Raw genomic sequence first — 21,878 nt, 5'->3', positions numbered from 1 at the left:
AACTTACTAAAGTAGTGACTGTTTTATCAGGGTATCTATCTTAGTCAAGACCAGACATTAAGATTTGTCTCCTAGTCACTAGGAAACTCACTTTAATAAGCCTGCTGACAAAATTTCAGTTATCACAGAATTTGTATCTTTCAAGACAAGTTTATCTTTTACTGGTTGAAGAAATGTGATAAATAACATACTTAGGAAATACAATTTCATATAGAGTACTGTATGTTATGTAGCTCTCAGAAAACACTGTTAAATACCTTCAAATTTCCCAAAGAATCTCCTCCACTGTAGAATAGAGGACGGTCTCTGCAAGAAGATTGGAATTTCATTGAACTGGCAGTTTCAAAACTTCTTGGGACACAGAATTAAAGTGGACTAAAAACACAGGGAAAGGTTGCAGATGAAATGTGCAACCTTGAATGAAATGTGAAATAGATAGCCAACAGAAAATAAAGGGATTGGGAATAGCTGGGGAGTTTACAATTGGTAGATCAAACCATCGAACAACAAGAAAATTGCTTATAGGGAAAAGGCACTGGGGGAGTAACTGAGATTTTAGGGGTACAAAAGAATTATAAAAATTAAATTAATGTAGGACTTGGAAATCAAAGGAAACCAAATTAGCAAGTGTTCTTTATGCACATAAATAAAAGATAGTTGGAATAGTAAAATAATAAATAGGATACTTTCCCTCAGCATTCAGTAAGAAACATGATATTGAATTCTGATGAAATGCATAGATAATTGGAGCAAAGGCACAGAAATGAAAATGACCTAACTGATGGGCTAACATAAATCCAAGAGCTGTATGTGCTTGTGTTAGGGAAATATGTAATTTCTATTCAAGACTAGAAAAGTAGCGCACGTTGCAATAGTGGAAGGCTTTCTGAGAACTCTGCTGTTAAAGGATGTGACTGGACAATAGCAAATGGAGAGGAAAAGGCATAGCCAGATCAGCAGTCCAATATTAATACCATTCAAGGCTTTATAATATTTTGAAGGTATTAACTCATACCTATAAGAACAGGGGAGTTAGCCCTTTCTAAGATAAGCTTCTGCATGACATTTGAAATCCCACATCAACATCATGAAAAGAAACAAAAGAATAAAAATGTACCTTAAATGATGAAAAAATGTAGAAGTAACCCAGTTTTCATTTCATAGAAAAAAAAAAAAAACAGAAACCCTAGAAATTAATGTGGAAAAGACACTATATTTTTGCCTGTTTGTTCTCAGTTCTTACCTTAAATTTCCTGAAAAAGGGATGATTTATTTTGGTGTGGTTATCTTCTTCTCTTGAAAGCAACTGCTTTTCTAGACTGCAGGGTAGGTCAGGGGAAAAAGCAGAGTGTGTAAGAATGCAGGACACCTGTGGGACAGCAAGGAGATACCTGAAAAGAGCAGAGTACAGATACTGCCCTGTCACAGGAGTGGCAGACAAAGAGAGTCTTCCTAGATACCCTGAGGTAATTGTGTGGAGATTACAGTGATCCTAAAAGTTATTTTTTCTTACACAATAGATTCTGATATTCCTCTGCTTGAGGTGCTGCTGTTATAGTTTCTGTAAAACCATACCTGTGTCTGGAGTTTAAAAGTCTTTTTGGCCTCTCTGAGAATTTTGGTTTGACAAAAAAAGTCTAGGCAGGTCTCAAAGCTTAATTTGATTCATGGTTCCATCACATTCCTATAAAAATCAAAATTGTTGGTCATCTTACCTTAGTTTGCAATATATCGATAGAAAAGAATCCAGACTCTGGAAAACAATTTTGTTGGTGATAAGGGTTGAATTTATCTGTGTTTTTAATGCAATGTGGTTGAATTATTTAACTGTATAGACTCCTCCATATAGTTTAATGTGTCAGCATGGGAACAAAGAAATTTGCAGTAGCCACTTGGGCAAAAGAAGACAACTATTTGAAGACATTGAAATTTGATAGTAGAGGTTATACATTTAGTACTTCTCAAGTTTCTTTGATGCTGTAAGTTTTTATGTGTGTGCTCTATTTTTGCTTAGATATATAGAATTAACATTTATGATGTCAACTTCACTTTCTTTCAACAGCATGTAACTAAGAGGGATCAGTAGAAGGTAGAAGGTGAGCTCTATGAATAGATATGTGTAGACCAGGTGGAAAAGATAGCAGTGGATACAAGTCTAGATAAAGTTTGAAAATATACTGGAGTGGGTAACAGGACTGGTATATCAGGGTGCTGTCATTTTTGTTCACGCTACTGAAAACAGCTTTTCTTAGCTTGTGCATAATGATTGCAATGACAGCAGTGAGAGGACATGGTGTTTGACAATGTGACTATTGATATGGTGGTGGATGTTCTCAGCAAGAGTTTGCGAGTAAATGAAGACTACCAATGCTTTGCAGGTGATGGTTAGCTTCCTCCTTGAATACAACACAGCTTGATGGCTGTCCTGATACTCTCTGGTATTTGACTTCTGAGTTAGGTTTGAAAGCTGTCTGCATTTGCTTCTCCTCTTTGGTCAAGAGAGTTCATGGGACACATATAAAATATGTTTATCTTGTTCTTACTACTTCTTAGTTATCCTCTTTGGCTGCCAGACTATATGAAGGTTTAGTCTGAAATGCTATGGCTACTCTCATTTCGCAAAATGTTACTCCTCTGTGTCCTGAGTAAGTTCCCTTCTGTAGTAGATGTGCAGCCAAGTGGCTAGTGCTAGCAAGCAGCTACTCTGGCTGCACATGCAAATCCTGATAAATTGAGCAATAACACCTAGAATTTTTAATTTTTGCAATTTCAGTAGTCTGATTTCAAAATTATTCCTTTGATTACATGTGTACTGTCCCTAGTTGTTTGTCCAGTGGGGATTTTTTGTGTTTTAGGTTTTTTTTAAAGTGAGACCACAGTCCTTTGGAAACAGGAAAGGAATATTGATGAGAACAGGCAAGCTCAGAAAAGTGTGCTCATGACATAGTGAAGTGGAAGGGTGAGGCTTCAAAAATTGTAATAGTGCTGGAAAAAAACCCTGAAAACAGAAAAAAAAATTACTGGACTGGTAATACATAATTTTAACTCTCATACCAGCTATACAAGATTAATACAGAATGTTCACATTCAAAATGTGTTAAAACTCACATATAATAAACATAATAAGGTGCTTGTCTTTCATTTTATTTTATACAAACACTTTCTATGTAATAGATCAAATTTCAGACCAGTTACTGACTAATATGAAGGAGTATGGTGAAAGTATTTTTATTAATGTCCGAGCTGTAAGAAGTCTCTATCCTTAAGCAGAAAATGTAATTACATTCACTGGCTTGTAATTAAAGAATCATGTTATAAATTAGAAATACATTAAACAGTTTTTAAATTACATTCAATACGTACCATCTCGCTAACTGAATTATGGAGATTAGAATTTCAAGGAGTCATTATACATATACAATTAATTAAGGTTACATTTGTAGTTGTGTATCTAAACGTTGATTTGGCCCAAAGTATAGGAACTGAATTATTTTGTTTGGTTGCTTTATGTGATAAATGTGAAAAATATTACTTTCCCTTTTATGTTTTATAAAAGAATTTATTTTTTGGGGTAATAATTCATTCAGAGAAGGGGATTTTTCCTTTTTCTCCTTAGAAAAGCTACAGGCTATTTGCTCCTCTATTTTTTACTTCTCTCCTCATTTTTAAAATAAGCTCATTATTAAAACCACAGATGTTAAGTTTTAACATGCAAGTATAATATTTTATCCCCACTGGTACAATAACAAATACTATTCCGAAAAATAAAAAAAAATAATTTTGGTAGTTGAGACATTTTCTCACAATCTAATTTTGTCTTCAAAATACTAACTTCTATTAAGTACAACGCATTTTTGAGGAGAAGCCCTGCAAGGTGTCATGCAACTTTAAATAATGTCACAGTAGACTCATTTAGTACCTTTTCCAGTCAAGTATCATATGTGCTAAAGGATGGAAATTCCACATCCTTTCTGGGCAATGTTTTCCAGTGAGGAATGTGGGGGATTGTTTTTCTAAACATGTTTGCCTTTGGATGCACTCTTACATGTACTGTTTTACTGGATTTTTGAGGAATGATGGTGGTAGTTATCTTTAAAAACTAAAAGGGGGGGTGGGGTGTGTGTGTGGTGTGTTGTTTTAATATCATACAGTGTGTCATGAAAATGGTGTGATAATAGTATTCCTACCTAAGAAAATAAAATGCTTGGAAGCATCTTGCCTGTGATTTGATGGAAATACAAAGCCTAGAGCCTGACAAGATAGACTTATCTAATTCATGAGTAAAGAGAGTTTACAATGGGAGAAGACAGCCGTTTCCATTTCAGCTGTTTGTCTTGCTGCTCTCAGAGATTCCCACCTTAGTTACAGGCAGAATTGCGGATACAGCAGTTTCTGAATCACTGCAGATTATTAACTGCTGAAGCAAAGCAAATTGGTACTGATGTCACTTCCTTCCTAAGAATTTTCTTTTAGACTTACTGAACAAGTGTGACACAAGTAAATTGATAAAGCTATATAAAGCCTATATATCTACACGAGAAAGTGATAGTCATGCAAAAGCAGTTGTAGGTAGAGGAGGAATGGAACAAGAATGTAACCATGAATAAAAACAAAAGCCATGATGAGTAGCCAAAAACATAAGACATTGCAAAAGAATATTATGCTAAGATTTGGTTTCTGGGATATGAAGACAAAGGCATATTCTTATATGGAGACATACATATTAAACATACAGAGCTAACATCGAGAAGTTTTTTTCATATATTTCCATTACCCAAAGGTCATCTCAGAAGTGATGCTGGGGGAAATAAAATAACAAAATAAGGTTGCCTGAGTTGGGCAAAACTGTAAATGGGAAGATAAGTTAATATCTCTGTTCTCCAGCATAAATGAGAAACAGCTCGTGTGAAAGAAAATACATAGTGTATTGATGGAAATGTACCCTTAAAGATTTGCTTGCAGAAAACTTTTTCCTAAAGTTTTTATTTCATATATTAATTTTGGTTTAGTGTTTATCTTTTCTTATTCAGAAAAGTTGCATAAAATCAAGGTGCCTGTTCCTGATACAATATTCCTCTTGCTTTTAGGCTTTTCATGTTTCTAACATCATAGCCTTATCCAAAAGAGGTAAACATGATGTCATTAAGAATAAGTATGAGATGAGAGAACAGTAAGCATCGGAGGACATTGAACTCTTCAGTAGCCTTTTGATTCCATTTCATTAAAAAAGCAGTAATCAGACCTACATAAACAAAAGTCTACGCAATCCAGACAGAACTGGCTCCCAATAAAATGTCACGCATGCTTGCTGATGCCAGTCTTTTTTATAAAACAATTGAATAGTGATTTTTTTTTCCTCAAGGGTTTTGATTTAAAATTAATTCGTCGTGTTCACACCTTTTGTGTTTGTTTTTTCCAGTCATATGGACTGGTCAGTTGAGCTCACCTGGAGGTTTGTAGCACTTTCTATATTCAAGTATTACTAATTAATGTTTTAATTCTTTTTCTCTGCATTAGGAAGACAGCTAGCATACAAGAATCATCATATACACGATCTAGGCATAATGCCCTTCCTTAAGAACCTAAAATACTTCTGAAATTTGTAATTTATCTTTTACTGGTCCCTGTACCAGCTCTGGACCTATGTTATTACTTCTCTGTCCAAACTGTATATTTCATTTAATAGGCTGGATCTTAATACTGAGGTATTTTGTTTTCCACTGAATCTGGCTGTGGAATTTTGTCCACTCACATGGTGACTCCTTATCTATCTTCAGGATATCCAAAAGATAATGCTAGAAGACTGCTGTTGTGCAGAACCAGACTACTGATTTCTTGTCAGGTCATGGTATATTTCATATGACCTGCATGCCTTTTTGGTTTTTTGTTTCTCCTCCAACCCCCAAACACTAGGTCTTATGGTGCAATGTGCAATGTGAACGAAACATTGAGTTATAAGCCTCACATATTTGATCTACTTTGTAATAGTTGTAATGAAACAGCTTTTGATTTTGATGCTGATCACCTACTCATAGGGCTTTCAGCAATCATTTCACAACATAAATAAACTGGAAAAAACTTGTAAAATCCATTGAATTCTTCCCATATGAGAATTCAGGAAATACTGATCCTCCATAAGGAAAGAAACATGCCAAATTTGTCTTTCTTTTTTTCTTTTTTTTTTTTTTTATGTTTTCCCCACTTGTACCAAGTGACTTCAATGTAATAACATGTTGCCAAATCACTTTTACCTAGTGAGAACCTTTCCATTGAGCAAATTCTCAATTATTTCTTTATAAATGGATACAGTGGCTATCTTTCTCTATTTAGAAGCAGTTATTTCGACCTTTGATCTTTTTCCTCCTCTTTGCAGATAATAGTATAACCCTGAGGTCACCTCCTTATCACACTGGAGCCAGCTGCTTCATGCAGTTTGTAACCCTAGAAATAATGGGAAAAAAACCACAACCAAACAACATTTATCTCAGTAAGACTTAATCAAATATATAAGGCAGTTCGCCACCATCTCCAGTGAGGCAGTAACATCCTGTGAAGGTCACTTGTGAGTGGTTCGAATCAGTTGATTGCTGAATCCAATGATTTCAGAAGGAATCTGTCTTTTTCAATTTCTTTATTCTAAAACTAAAACAAGGTTCTTTCTATGTAACTTAAAGTTTGACTGCAAGTAATCAAAAGCCAGATGTTTTACTCAATTAAACAAATATGACTGAATACACACAAAGCTTGGTTTCACAACAAATGTTTCTGATCATGTTTTTGAGAAATCTCTAGCACCTGATTCCAATGTAAATCACACTTACTCTCTTAACTCCTCTATTTTGGTCTCTTTTATTTTGTGGACAACTAAAGCACAAGATATCTGTAAAACTGGAAACATGCAAAGTAGCTTATAGTCTTTGTCTGTCTCCCTAAGGTGAAGTATTATCTGACAAATGGAAAAAGTCTCTCTTGAATGACCCATTGCTAGAATCTGAATAGCACTCATAATGGAAGGTCGTAGTTCAGATATAGTCCATTGGTCATGATGGAAATCAAACTGTGACCCAGATATTTTCAAATTGTCTCTTTATGATGTTTGCTGAGTGGGGAGATTTTTACCTGTATAGAAAATCAGTAAGGAATTTCTGGGACAATTTCTAAATTAAAGACCCTGAAAAACATTATATACAAACTTTTCTTGCAAGATTTTGGAGTTGAGAGGAGCTAACATGTAGCTTTGGGAATAAAAGTAACAGCATGTTTCCTTTTAAAAGGTGAATTTACTACATTATCAGCCTCACTGCAACTCTCAAGATCAGAGTGAGAATTATATTTAGAGTCTGATCAAAATAATTGATATTTTACTATGAAGATACTATAATCGTATTGAGAAGAGTATAGGTGAATAAATATAATTTGTCAGGTACAATGAAAATTACTTGAGCATGTAAAAATGCTTATGGGAAAAAATTTATCCTCAGTTGGATTTCCTCTCACTACAAAATTTAGTATCAGTAGTAGTGCTGAAGATGCTAAAAGCATTCAACCTCTCTGATAAATACCCTATATTCCTGTTTTGATTTTCAATTCACACTTTAAAAAGAGTCAAAGCAAAATGAAGTAACTACAAGGTGTAGGAAACCATGGTGAGATTTTGATTGTTTCTAAGTGCAGCGCACATTTACCTCGGAACGACTTTTACCCCAGAACTATGAGCATTATTACATTTAAAATTCAGGGGATATGATTGTCTACAATAGGGACAAGCTTGGGATCTGGAAAGTGTATCTGTAGAAGAGTATGTTTGGTGCGTGATAATATGAGAGATTTTTATATGGGAGAATGTTAATTAATGTTGGATATTGAATGTTTGCCAAAGTATGGAGGGTTCCCTGAAGGGTTACTCCTACAAACTCCAGGTGCTGAAGAGTAGGAACCATAGATGAAAAGCTTTAAATCACAACATTTTTTGTTCTGTTTTGTTCAAAACAGGAAAGAATAGCTGAAAAAATAATAAATACTTTTCAAAAGAGAAAAATAGGGAACAATTGAAGAATTACATGCCAGTGAATAAAGCATGAACACAAGGGTTGCAAAGATTCTTGTGCTACAGCCCCCTCCCCTTCACATTCATGCGGCAGTCTGTTGTCCAGAGAAATTTACAAACATATTTAGGTATCTCTATTTATAGGCACATAAATTACTCTATAGATTTTGTATTATATAAATCAAATAATAATTAACACAGTCTGGGATCACTTGTCTCACTTACCTTGAGTAACAATCTTCTTTCGGACTCAGTCCTCCTGGATTTAAAAGAAAGTAAGAGACAGTACTTGGTGTGAAAACCAGTATTCTCATACCCTAAGATTACATCTGCATGTCTGCATATCAAAAATTCATTGGCTAGAATCAGCTCACCACTAGAGCCCTCTCTGTAGGAGGTACCTGGAGGCTACTGGTTGGGCATATCTAATACAATGCAAAATGTATCATAAAAATTGTAAAGGAGACTTTTGGGAAACATATATACCTTCAAGCATGTTGACAAGCCTTTTGAACTTTCACTACAGTGAGGAAAATTGTGATGCAGATAAGCCTGTGCTGAGGATGGCAGGAAAGATAGGGGTGGTGGAGATCTGTATTTGAGAATCTGTGTTATTGCATGAGTTACGTGGGAGACATACATCTTTTATTCTGCACTAGTTACACCCTGATATGTGGCCTACTCTGTCTGACCCACTAGACACCCTGGTGTCACAATGTCCTCAAGATATCTTACATGTTTGCAATTTTCCGCCTTGTTCAGCCAATGTGAATTTAAGTCTCCAAGAATTATACCCTTTGTGCTGTTGCTAGGTGGCTAAGGGATTGCCTAAAAGCAGAAAATTCTACTAAATTAAGAACTCTTGAAATTTTCTTGCCAGCTTTTGCAGTGTTGACTGATCTGGAAAGCTCCATGCATTTTAATTTTAAACACACATACAAACATAGAGGATTTTTCTCAATGCTTGGAAGGATCTTTTAATGTTTGCTATTTCACCAATCAGCTACTAGCCTACATCTATGAGCTGGAAGCAGTACCTTTGTGCTATTCCCACACAGACTTTTGTATGTCCTTTATAGAAAAAATGCATATACACTTAAGCTAAAATAATTTTGTCTGCATCTGGTCTGCAAGTCATATTTTCAACGCACAGAAATATTTTTCTTTTAAAAATATATATTGGATTGTAAGATATATGTGAACTTTAAAGTCTGACAGGTTAATGTGGTACATGCAAGAGTTACAGTATGGATCTCAACACCAGAGTTACTGCAGGAATAAATATAAGTCATCAAGCTAGGCTTCAGAATTCGGTAAACTGCAGAAGGCTGAGATTTTGCTTATTCATTTTAAATGGTGGAGGTGAGAAAGGTTTGGATTTAAGTAAATTATTTTCCTGCAGACGAGAAAAATAATTGGCCAAGACACATGATATTTTATCTTAGTCTTTGTTTATTTCCAGTATTTGTGTTTTTCTATCAACAGACTAGACAACAAATTATCATATGCTTTTCTGGCTATGCTGAACTAAACTGTGCCTTAACTCACCCTCTGTGCAGTCATATGGAAGCCAAAACTGTAGTGATTCTCTCTGTGGTCAGTGAGGAAGGATTGTCAGCAAACCCAAAATGGCTTCTCCATTTTTATCTGTTTCTGTATGTACTTAGAGCACCTTAGAATCTGTATAAATTCCTTGGATGGATTTCAGGTATCAACTGTGCATAAACAGATGCACTGCACCTAGGCTAATCCTTTACAAGTGTTTTTGTTGGAAAAGAAAACAGTATTGGAGTCAATGATATGTGATGATGGCTTCTTTAATGTAAGTGCTAGGTGAGATTATATGGTAAGGATTATCTAAAATCTAACATTAAATGTGTTTAATCTCCGGATCATTTACTTCTTAATATATTAGAAAATTATTTTTATTACTTCATGAGTTTCTTTGTTTCCAGTTAGAACTTTTCAATTTTGTACTGTAATCCTTTTGCCATTGATCCTTATTAACTATTACATTTTCCACTGAGAAAATGCCTGCTGAACTGAGTTTGGTGGCAAAAGTTGTGCAAATAAAAAAAACTTGCATAGGGTTGTAAAATGAAGCTAACAACAAGAGGACTACCTACAGTTAAATGAAGCCTATGTTATGCAGTCCTTGCACGCTTGAGTTTCCTACACAAGCTACTGATAGTGCAGCTTTGCGTGACTAGGAGCTGAACAAAACATTTTTAAAGCAGTGCTTCAGAGTTGAATATCCCAATGCTTGTGTTTCACAGAGCCGAATTCTAGTTTATAAATAGTTACTGTTTTTCTGGTAACTTTATTTGCAGATTTCAGGTACTCTTTTGCAAACCACTGATTTTTATCAGGTGAATTAAAGTTCAAGGTTTTATTTGCATTGTAGTCTAATAAAAAAAATTAAATATAGGACAGCAGGAGATTTTTAACCATGCATTACAACAGCCTTCAATAGGTGGAAAAAGCATTTATTTGCCTTGCTTTTCTTTATCTCTTCTGTAAATTAATACTTTATTAATGTGAAATTTGTTTGGGACTTAGAAAAAATGGAAGAAAGGTCTCCTAAAGCTTGTTTAATATTTTAGTGTGTAGAAAATATTGTGCTTACATAGTCATGGAAATCCATGGAGATTATCTTCCCATCTCTCTTGTTTCTAGAGGTGAAGGTGAGGCAATTTGGCAGAATACATTTTGAGGCTACACAGCAGCTATTCATTATTATATTCCTAGTGATTTAATAAGTATTTTACCAAAATTTTCTCCATTTGTCAAGGTTTCCCTTATACTATCAGTAAAGCCTATAAGCATGTTTTCTGTGGTAAGATCAGCAAAGCACCACAGACTAGGAATGTTTTACTTAATGTAAATAGCTGAGAATTTTTTCTGATGGACCATAAGACAGTAGAGGAAGGCTAAAAATGTGCATACAGCGTGTAACCAACAACAAACTAGATTATCCCAGTATATCATAGAATCATAGAACGGTTTAGGTTGGAAAGGACCTTTAAAGGTCATTTAGTCCAGCCCCCCTGCAGTGAGCAGGGACATCTTCAACTAGATCAGGTTGCTCAGAGCCGTGTCCTACCTGACCTTGAATGTTTCTAGGGATGGGTCCTCCACAACCTCTCTGGGCAACCTGTGCCAGTGTTTCACCACCCTCACTGTAGAAAATGTCTTCCTTATATCTAGTCTACATCTACCCTTCTTTAGTTTAAAACCATTACCCCTTGTCATGTCACAACAGGCCTTGCTAAAGAGGTTGCCCCCACCCTTCCTATAGTCCCCTTTTAAGTACTGAAAGGCCACAATAAGATCTCCCCACAGCCTTCTCTCCTCCAGGCTAAACAATTTCAACTCTCTCAGCCTGTCCTTGTAGGAGAGATGCTCCAGCTTTCAGATCATTTTTGTGGCCCTCCTCTGGAACTGCTCCAAGAAGTCCATGTCTTTCCTGTGCTCAGGGCTCCAGAGCTGGACGCAGCACTCCAGGTGGGGTCTCACCAGACCAGAGTAGAGGGGCAGAGTCACCTCCCTCGACCTGGTGGCCACACTTCTTTTGATGCAGCCCAGGATACGGTTGGCCTTCTGGGCTGCAGGCGCACATTGTTGACTTACGTCCAGCTTTTAGTCCACCAGTACCCCCACGTCCTTCTCAGCAGGGCTGCTCTCAGTGCTTTCATTCCCCAGCCTGTATTGATATTGGGGGTTGTCCTGACCTAGGTGAACCTCATGAGGTTCTCACAGGCCCACCTCTCCAGCTTTTCCATGTCTCTTTGGATGACATCCCATCCTTCTGGTGTGTCAACTGCACTGCTCAGCATGTGTCATCTGCAAACTTGCTGAGGGTGCACCTGACCCCGCTAAGTCATTGATAAGGATATTAGACACTACTAGTCGCAGTGCAGACTCCTGAGGGACACCACTCATCATCGGTCTCCATCTGGAGTTTGAGCCATGACCACTACCGTCTGGATGAGACCATCCAACCAATTCCTCATCCACCAAACAGTCTACCCATCAAACCCATATCTCCCCAATTTAGAGAGAAGGATGTTGTGGGGGACGATGTCAAAGGCCTTACAGAAGTCCAGATAGATGACATCCATAGTTCTTCACTTGCCCACTGATGTAGTCACTCCATCATAGAAGGCCACTGGGTTGGTCAGTCAGGACTTGCCCTTGGTGAAGACATGATGGGTGTCTCGAATGACCTCCCTGTCCTCTGTGTGTCTTAGTGTACCTCCTGGGAAGATCTGTTCCATGATCTTACCAGGCACAGAGGTGAGGCTGACAGGTTGGTAGTTCCCAGAGTCCTCCTTTCTACCCTTTTTTAAAATGGGCACAATGTTTCCCTTCTTCCAGTCCCCAGGGACTTCAGTGACTGCCATGACTTTTCAGATGTCATGGAGAGTGGCTTGGCAATTACATCAGCCCACTCCCTCAGGACTCTGGGATCCATCTCATCAGGTCTCATAGACTTGTGTATGTCCCAGTTCCTCAGGTGGTATAGTAAGTATACTTCATTTAGCTTTTATACCTATATATAGAGAGAGAGGGATATGATGCTTCTACAGCTATCTTTCTAATACTGTGTGCCTTTATAATACTTTTCAGCATGTTGTTACTACAGACAGCAAGTTACAAGTCACTGTAAACACAGAAGTTATTGATATACCTGATGCTTTATTCTGACCTACAAAAATCGAACGGTTACAGAACTAAGAGCATCATGTTTCAAGATGGGCATATACAACACAACTGTGTATTTAAATATAATATAGAAGTTGATAGATTATCAGATTACTCTTTCTTAGCTTTCTAAAATTATATATTTATATTGTCACTAAAATATATCATACTGTAAGGCCAAAGTAAGATTTTAATAGCTGTCATAATGTGACCCCTAACAATGGACCTTATGGTATTTTAATTCTTTCTCTATATATGTTTTATATGGCAGGACCATTGTATATATGAAAAAGATGGTGAAGATCTAAGCAGCTTTCACTATGCAGTCTACACCCATTACACGGTCATTGTAACTTGAGTTTTACTCTTGTGAAAAAGTCCTCCAGAAAAACTTTCTTTAATCATCTTGAGCTATTTTACAGTTCTACACGCTGAACTTCTCCTAATACCTACAGGCTGGTTGCATCTGTACCTTGCACATTCTTTCTTGATTTTTTATTTTAAGATGTATTCTTACCCAACATCTAACAAAAGTTCTTGCCCAAGCTGTCATCATCATGAACCTCAGTTTGCAGCATCGTCCCTCCTTGCTTGGACGACTGCAAGGTTTTTAGGCAGATATTCCTCAGAAAGCAGCTGCAGAGAGGATTCTTCTGACCATTGCTTTGACTATATTGCTCTTTTTGCATCTCTGCTCCCTCTTTCTTATTGCATCAAATATTAAATATTGACCCTGCTTTCAAAGCCTTCATAATTCAGTCCCACTCCATCTAACATTCCTCATTTAGCAAGGATTATTTGAATAAGTTCTAAATACTGGATGCTAATCCAGGGTGTAATATGGACAGCATGACCTGTCCCCTACCCAGCACACAACAGCAGCAATAGATTTTCTATAGTCTAACAGGTTTCTGCACCCTTGTCAGTTTAGAGCACAATTTGACCAAATCCTTTATACTTACTGAACCGAAAGCAGGTATCTCTTTCAAAATAACTTCATTCTAAATGTGCATGAAATGAGGACTGAGCACAGGAAGGAATTAGGCGTAGGCTTTCCCTATAAATCCAGAGAATCAAAGCATAGAACAATAGTCTTGCCGTTGACATTCGAGCTTCTTTTACAACTTTTTCATTTACAGTCTCTAGCCTTTTTTAATAACCTAATTTGTTCCAGCAGTATGAAGTCCTCACAGCTGGTATTGGTATGCAAAAGCTGGAGCAAATACTTTGGTAAATTTTCAAGGTCACCTTTATTTGAATATTTTTTTCTTAAAACTGTGAAGAAGGTACAAGTATTCCCAAAAAATGCACAGCAGAGAACTGTAAAATTCTGTTGTAAAGGCAGGCTAGACTGCAACATTCAAAGCTCTGCTGATGACATTTCAGAAGCACACGTGCTGCAATATTAATCAAAATGAAAAATTTCCCTTTCTTTGGGCTGGCTCAGGAAAGTAACTTGTAGTTCACAAGGCCTTTTGGGGAAAAAAGGAAAAAGCAAAAAAACAAAAACCAAGCAAAACCAAACACACCTCACCCCCACCCCCCCCAAAAAAAAAACAGACAGAAAAATCCAACCAAAATGTTTGTTAATGCCATGGGCTGAACGTATTCATTTCTATCTTTTTCTTTTTACTTGGGAGAAGAACAATTTGCGTGCAATTTATAGAATACTAGGGTTATAATATTATTTCTTAAATAGACAGGCAGATTTTACCCTAATTCTGTAAATTCTAATTTGTTTAGACTTTGCTAAATGTTGCGTGATAGAATTAAAAATTAGTTAGAAGATTGATCCCTCTTTCTCTTTTCACTCCCTTCTCACCCCAAGAACACACTAATGAAAGTGAGAATAGTGTTATTCTTACTCAAATTCTCAAGATGAGGAATCATTTTTCACTAGAAAAATAACAATTTCAAGTTTTCTGGTAAAAAGCAGAAATTAAAAAAAAAATATTCTGCAAAAAGCTGTCTAATCAGAAAAGTGTCTACAAAGTTATTTTTAAGGGAAAATAACGCATATGACCTAGCTGAAATTTCTAGAATATTTAAAAAGGAAAAAATACTTGTCTTCCTTCTTAGATTGTACCTTTCTGGGTTTTTTTTGAGTACAAATTTTAAGGAAGTATCCAGTCAAGATTCACTGTTCGCAGTACAAGCCTGGGCTATCAGTGTACAACCACATCAGGAACATGTATATGTTACGTGATGAAGGTAAGAGGTTCCCAGGAGAGGAATGCTTTTTCAACATCTGAAAAATAATTTTCCTTCTTGTGTGTCATTATAAAGTACTTCCACCCAGTATCCCAAAACAGTCTCCCTCCTAATGTTACCAAAATGCAGAGATTGTCAGAAGACTCTTTTATCTGTGGCTTATATTCTGGTGTATACCAGTGAAACAGGAAGCACAGAAAAATTGTAAACCACAATATTTTTAGTGGTTTAAAAAATTATTGAAGCTAAGTATTCAGAGAAGTGCCAGTGTGTGCATTCCTCTTGACTAATTTCACCCTTCTGCAACAAAGAACCCACATGGAATTTTTTTTTTTTTTTTGCGTTGTTTTTATCTTTAGGGCAGTTCAAGCAGTAGTTTCAGGCACAGATTTATGAAGCCTGGCAGGAAAGATGGCTGAACCTTTAAAAAATAAATTTTTGAAGTAAAAATTCTGAGGCCACAGAAAAAAGTACGTGAGTAACTGAGTACTTACTGGGCACATCCATTCATTCTGCTTCAGTGAAGGTATAAAACTAGTCCTGAGAATAAAGTACAAGTCTGGAATTGAGGATTTCTGAGCTCAGCATGTGCATCTCCCCTAATATAAGGTCTTTCAAAGCACACAAGCAATTTAAAAGCCCATATCCTACATACTGTCAGGAGGCTTTTTGATACAATATCGCTTAAGTATTAATAAAGTTAATCCTTTTCCTCTCTGTGACTTAGTTCTTCATCAGTAATGATCTTATAACAGTGCACTGTCTCCTCCAGGCCTTTTGGTGTGTTTGTTTTAAGCTCTGCATGAGAGAGACACTTTGGAGTTTTTTTTTACCTTGATGAAATGGGACCCAGATACAGTAACAAACACAGGAACTGCAATAGTAAATTTGAAGTATGTAAACAAATTTTAAGGTTCTGCATGCTCTTTGAGGCTTCTGGGTACCCTGAGAAGCCAGTAAAACAGTCTTTGAAAAAAAAAAAGTTGTAAAAATGCAGAAGCATAATATGAGTTCTTGAAGGACACCTGGATTTTCTTATGTGCTTATTTCAAAATGTTGAAAACAAAACTAATAAACAGCACACTTTTGCTATTTATTTTTTAATGTTACTGAGGCTTCTGGAAGATTAGTGTCACAGTAAGGCAATGATAGATGTACGTAATGGTTTGATGAATAAAGTCTGCTGTGCTTTAGTAATGAAGTACCAGACTCTAGCTAAGAATATTCAATAAAGGTTATTTTCAGTAACGTACTAAAACAAAACAGGTGTGCATGCAGGAGTAAATCAGATATGCTTAGGCTAAACAGAAATCTATATCTTTACATCTTCAATTTCTACTCACTTCTTCTATGTAAATGTTTGTTTATGTGTTATGCTTCCTTGGGGTTGACTGTGAGCTAAATTCCTTGTAGGGAAATAACAATTATATTAATAGACATTCCACATCTGGATCTAGGGTAGACTTTACATAACTGCTAGCAATGAATGTATCAAGATTCATCTGTATTTTCCGATGAATTCAAGGGCAAGATAGAAATTGATAAAGATATGTTAGCTCTCTAAACAGTGCCGATCTTTCCAAATAATTACCCTGAGCTTTCAGACAGTTCAGGCAAACCACAATTCTATGCAGATCACAAGGAGTGGAAGAATTATTGGCCTTTCCATCCACATTCAACTTGAAACCCTGTGTTTATGAAATGTCATGAGAAAAATACTGCATTTGCTAACCTTCCTTATGATTAGCTAAGCTGGGGTTTAGGGGCCAGAGAACGGCTTTCTTCCACTGCGTGGTTACCACAAAATAAGCACATCTGCTGTAACTTTAAAAGTGTGGATCCAGTAATGCTTTCCTAATCACCACAGATATGGCACACAGGACATTTCTCCAATTCTTGGCTCTTGATTCCCAGTGAAGTCACCACCCACAAAGTATTGTCTGTGCAAGTCAAACTTCTGGCAGCAGGCTCAAGAGCAAAGGCTCAGGCCCAAACCGTAAGAGATATGTCAGCAAACAGTTTAACTTCCTTTTCGCTGTGTGGGTGACCAGAGCAACAGGAAGGCTGTTTTTATTGAATCCTCATGGAAAGTAAGTCTCAAAGTTTCTTTCTTGAGGAAGTAACAAAAGAAGAGCTGGAACAGAACTGCTTAGGGACAAGCACCAAAACAGCATTAAATACTTGGGAAAAAATAATTAACATCAAAGGTAAATAAATTCGTATAAAGAGTTATTCATAAGAACACCAAGTGTTGATCTCAAGTTAACCCTTAACCCTTCAAGAAAAGACTGAGATACTATCAACATTTCAATGGTGAAAAAAAAAAAAATCAGTATTGTTTACAAAACTGAGTAGATCCTACAATTTGTACATGCCTGCAACAAATGCTGTTTCCACTCTTGTCAATACCTTGACCCCATAGGTTATGAATTTCTAATTTCATTCTTGAGCACTAGAAGCAGCTCGTAAAATTAAGTAACACCACAGTAATGACTAAACCAATTCTTCAGCTGATGTAAATGTTCTTCTCTCCATCTGGAAGTGTACAGTGAAAAAGCCAGCCAACCTTATACCAGCGTTCACTCCATGAATTGGGCAGGATTTTGTTCATGTCTTACCAAAAGGAATTACTTTGCAGTAGAACTTTGTTTTAAATGGTTTTGTATTTGACTTGAAGATACTGTTTTTAATGAAACCCTGAACTTCATTTTTCCTTTTAATTTTGAATTTGTTGCTAAGCAGTCCTTCAGAGATTTAAACTTTTAAGTGACCAAAAATAAGGTGCTAGTCTGCTGAACAATGAAACAATTTCATCATGGTATTGAACAGTATGAACTACATAAAGGACTTGACCTTGATTTTTTTGATCATCCGATTTGAAGTTTGTGACAAAGCCCAGTCCTTCAACTACACATTCTGTGTTTGATTGACAGTTGTCATTTTTGAATATTCAAAGAAAAATTTTTATAATCCTTATGAAAGGTTTTCCCAAATTTAAAATGCCAGCGTTTCTCACATGACTCTTAACATAGCTGGTTTTGTTTTATTCTTTGTTACAGTCTTATTTTGTTGTAGTCTTAATTTCTTGATATTGATGTATCTTCAGATCCAGCATGAAATGATTTTTCCTAAAGTAATACCAACCAAGTGTCCATTATGTCAAACCAGTGACACAGATATTATTTTTCATTTGTATTTACAACAACTCATTATTTTGTTTTTGGTTGGTAAGTTTGATTTACTTCCTTACATTTTTCTTAGTAAGATCCTCTGTAAAAATATCCTACAAACTAGTCGTGTGGTATCTACCATCTGCCCAAAACATAAAATACCAGGAAAGACAATTTTTTGTTGGAATTCCAAACCAAATCAAGCAAAGAGGCTCAGAAAAGATTATAATCTGCAGCTGTGTGGACAGCGCTATTACTCTTCTATCTTCAGAAATCCTAACTGCTCCAATGTTTTTTATTATATCCCCATCTAACTGCTGACCTTCAAAGTAAGTCTCTGAACATAAAAGAGGATTATAAACATTCCTTTCTCTCCTGGATATTTCAGCAAAGGCTACTGAATTGAATTCCTTGTAATAGAAGTCTGCTATAACTTTAACTGCTTAAAGGAGAAAATCTATATGTCCATAAAGTATTACAAATATATTTATGAATCAAACTTTGAGAATTGGTTACAGCATCCCAAAATGTTGTTCCTTAAGTACTATCACTTAAAAGTCTTACTTATTATAAGCAGGTGAGAAAAAAATAATTATACTTTTTTATTTTAATGTATTCAAGATTAGAGTTCAGTTTTGGGCTTTTTATTCTGTCAAGTCATTTTAGAGTTCATTAAAAAGCTGGGACGGGCAGCTGGAGGACCTCAGTCCTGTGTATGCTTGAGACCTGAGCCAAAATTTTTTCTCTGAACCATTCCAAATAACTTACTCTCACATGGAAGTTGTTCAGTGTCCTACAAGTCAGTTAATTTAACCTTTCATCAGCTCAGCCTGAACAGAGAGCTGAGTCCTCTATATTCATCTTGCTCAGTTAAGCTCAGGTAGGATGAGGAATCTGGAAGGAGAGGCAAGGACCAGGCAGTGTAGGATCAAAATCACTTGTGTGGGGATATGTAGAAGTGTTTCTAAACTGGTGGAGCTCTAAGTGATCTGAAAACATTTGTAAGACCTTTAACTAAGAAAGGGTTGTGTTTGGTTGATAACAGAAATAGGGTAATGTCAATGGTAGAGGTGGAGGTAGATTGCATGAAGAGCTAAAAATTAAGTTACAGGTAGCACATTAAGGAGAACAAGATAACAAAAGTGTAAATACTGGCAAAATGTTGTTTTCTCCCAGGTTGGTTAGTATTGTTCCTTACTGTGTAAGAGCTAAGAAAATAGACATTGTTTTTCTTTTACATTTCTTCTGGGATGAACCTGCCAGAAGATTTTTCACAACTAATTTGCAGGGAAGGGAGGAAGGAAGGGAGGGAGGGAGGGAGGGAGGAAGGAATCAAAAAATCTGGGCACTGGTTGTCCATGCCACAGTGTATGCTGACAACTGCCTGCATTAAAAGGGTGTCCGTTCATCAAGATTTCCTCTTGTGACATTCATCAAGATGCAGCTCTGGCACAGGGCTGCTCTCTGGGATTTACAGTAGATAACTGGTGAATCTTCCCTTAATCTACTCAGACACAATGACTTATGAGAAAAGGTATGCCTGAGATTGTTATTGGGACATAAGTCTTAATGGACATTGGACCCAGTTACAAACAGAACGGAGAAATTCTGTAATTTTAAACTTCTTTTTATCCTGATGCACTAAGGAAACAAAGTTAGCGTGACTGTACTTCTATTGTGTTTGTCAGTCCATGATTCTTTCCATGCACACCCATACCTAGCCAGTCAGTCAGTTTTGGCCAATGTTGACAAGAGAGATGTCCAAGATATGATATCCCTAGAACTTTTTGAAAAAAATGTTTACTAAAGAAAGACATGAAAACCTAATTTGTAGTCCTCTGCTCTCTCCAAAATAAGGCACAATGCCAGTATGAGCTCAACAGTTACCTATCCTCTTTGCCTTGCATGTATTAACAAGAAAATCAGCACACATTTGTCTCTGGCACCATGTTAACTCTTGCCCAGCAGTATGTGCTCATGTCAGAGAGTTGAGAGTACTGTAGAGAAGATCTGAAAGAAATCATGAGGACATTAGAAAAGTGATGTTATTGAGAGTATGAATGGGCATGAACACATAGGAAACTAGGCATTATTAAATCCACTGTTAGCAAAACATTTTTATTACAATTTTTAATAATCAACACTATATACAAACTAGTATTTCAAGATATTAAAATCTTCAATAAAGAGATAATTGAGTCAATAAAGAAAATGCAAATTTTTATAATTTGAACTATAATTTGTAGCTGAAAAGTGTCTATATATTTAAAAAAATATTTACAAAAGTAAGTACCAACCATTGGCTCACAGACAAAGCCCGTCATGTAGGATGTTTCCTCTGGCCTGCCCCCTTTTCAGCCATGCAGAGGCAGGCTCAGGCTCCTGCCACTTCCAGCAGCTGGATGTCTCCTCTTCTGTTTGTGCATGGGAAAACACCTACAGATGCAACTGCTATCTGGGCCAGTGGTTTTTACTGGAAGTTTTACCATATCATCATAACCACAAGATGAGGATCCCAAAGGGAGGCTCTAGTTACTTGCAACATGCCCTATCTTAAAAGTGAATATACCCAGTCTGAACAATAAATGGCGCTTAAACTAAAATCCAGCTTTCACTGGAATCTGAATTAGGATACTATTAGGATACTATTTAAACTGAGAAAGCTCAGTGTGACTAGGGGCAATAGAGAAGAAATAAAAGGGTTTACTCAGAGCTGCCTACTTGTCCTCACAGATGCAGCCTCGCTTCCCAGCTTGTTGCAGTTAACTCAGACAATTTCTGAGTGGCCACAATCTCTGCTCCTTCTCCTCTGACACCAAGGATGCATCCCCTTGGCTCTGAGGGACTGTCTCTCTCTCCTTTCTGTTGTTTCTCAGTCTATCTTACATGAGCTGCAGACTGGCAGCTCTGTTCTCTGTGTTCCTGTCCTGCCGAGCCTGATTTGCTCTGTGGCATCCTCTCTTCTCCCCACCCCTTCTCCAGCTGCTCAGTAGCTTCCCAGGAAAAGGGCAACCTGCTACCTCCATCAGAGGGTTCAATGAAAGCTAATCACACTGATTAAAGAAACTTAACATAAAGCTGAAAACAAACATGCAAATATTTACTTTTTGAAAGAAACAGGCTGAGATTCTCAAATATTCAATATGAAAAAAAGCATCGCACACCCTGTGATAAAATGGCAGGTAAGGCCAACATGCTAGCCTTTCATTAGTCTGTCACTATTTTCATGGTTTTGTGCATATACTTGGTGCCCACACCATATCTTCCAGGGATTAGTAGTCCAGGTCCAGACGAAACATCAGTTCTGATGGTGAATTTTGGTTAATATCACAATATAACGAAAAACATCTTACTGTACAAGATTTGGAGAGATAAAAAAGGTACGATAAACTACTGAGCTCTAAAATTAAGAGTACTTCCCAAGACAAGAAAAAGTACAGAAAAAATTAGCAGGAAATTTTTAGATAACAAAACAGGCAACTCTGTAAAGCAGGTCATCAAGTACATCATGAAAAGAAGGATAAAACTTTGGGTTATTATTTTTTTACATTAACAGATTCAGAACTGCTATGAGAAAATCCTTCTAGTAAAAAAAAATCAAAACCAAAACAAACAGAAAAGAAATTAGAAAACATCTTATTAGTGTTTAATCTTTCAAAAGATGGAAAACTCTCATGTGCCAATAAGTTCAAACTCATTTTACACATTACAGAATTGGTTAATTCAGGCCATATTTGAGAATACAT

The 21,878-nt window shown here is 36.6% G+C and overlaps 1 protein-coding gene across 1 annotated transcript in view; it reads left to right on the top strand.

Moving 5' to 3' along the window:
- Positions 1-21,878, top strand: part of MALRD1 (MAM and LDL receptor class A domain containing 1) — a 282,805-nt gene that overhangs the window by 234,277 nt on the left and 26,650 nt on the right. The gene's annotated exons all lie outside the window — the stretch shown is intronic.

This window comes from Phalacrocorax aristotelis, chromosome 2, assembly GCF_949628215.1.
Source record: "Phalacrocorax aristotelis chromosome 2, bGulAri2.1, whole genome shotgun sequence".
NCBI classification, from domain to species: Eukaryota; Metazoa; Chordata; class Aves; order Suliformes; family Phalacrocoracidae; genus Phalacrocorax; species Phalacrocorax aristotelis.
Note: the sequence above shows the minus strand (reverse complement) of the source record. Positions and strands in the feature narration are given on the sequence as shown.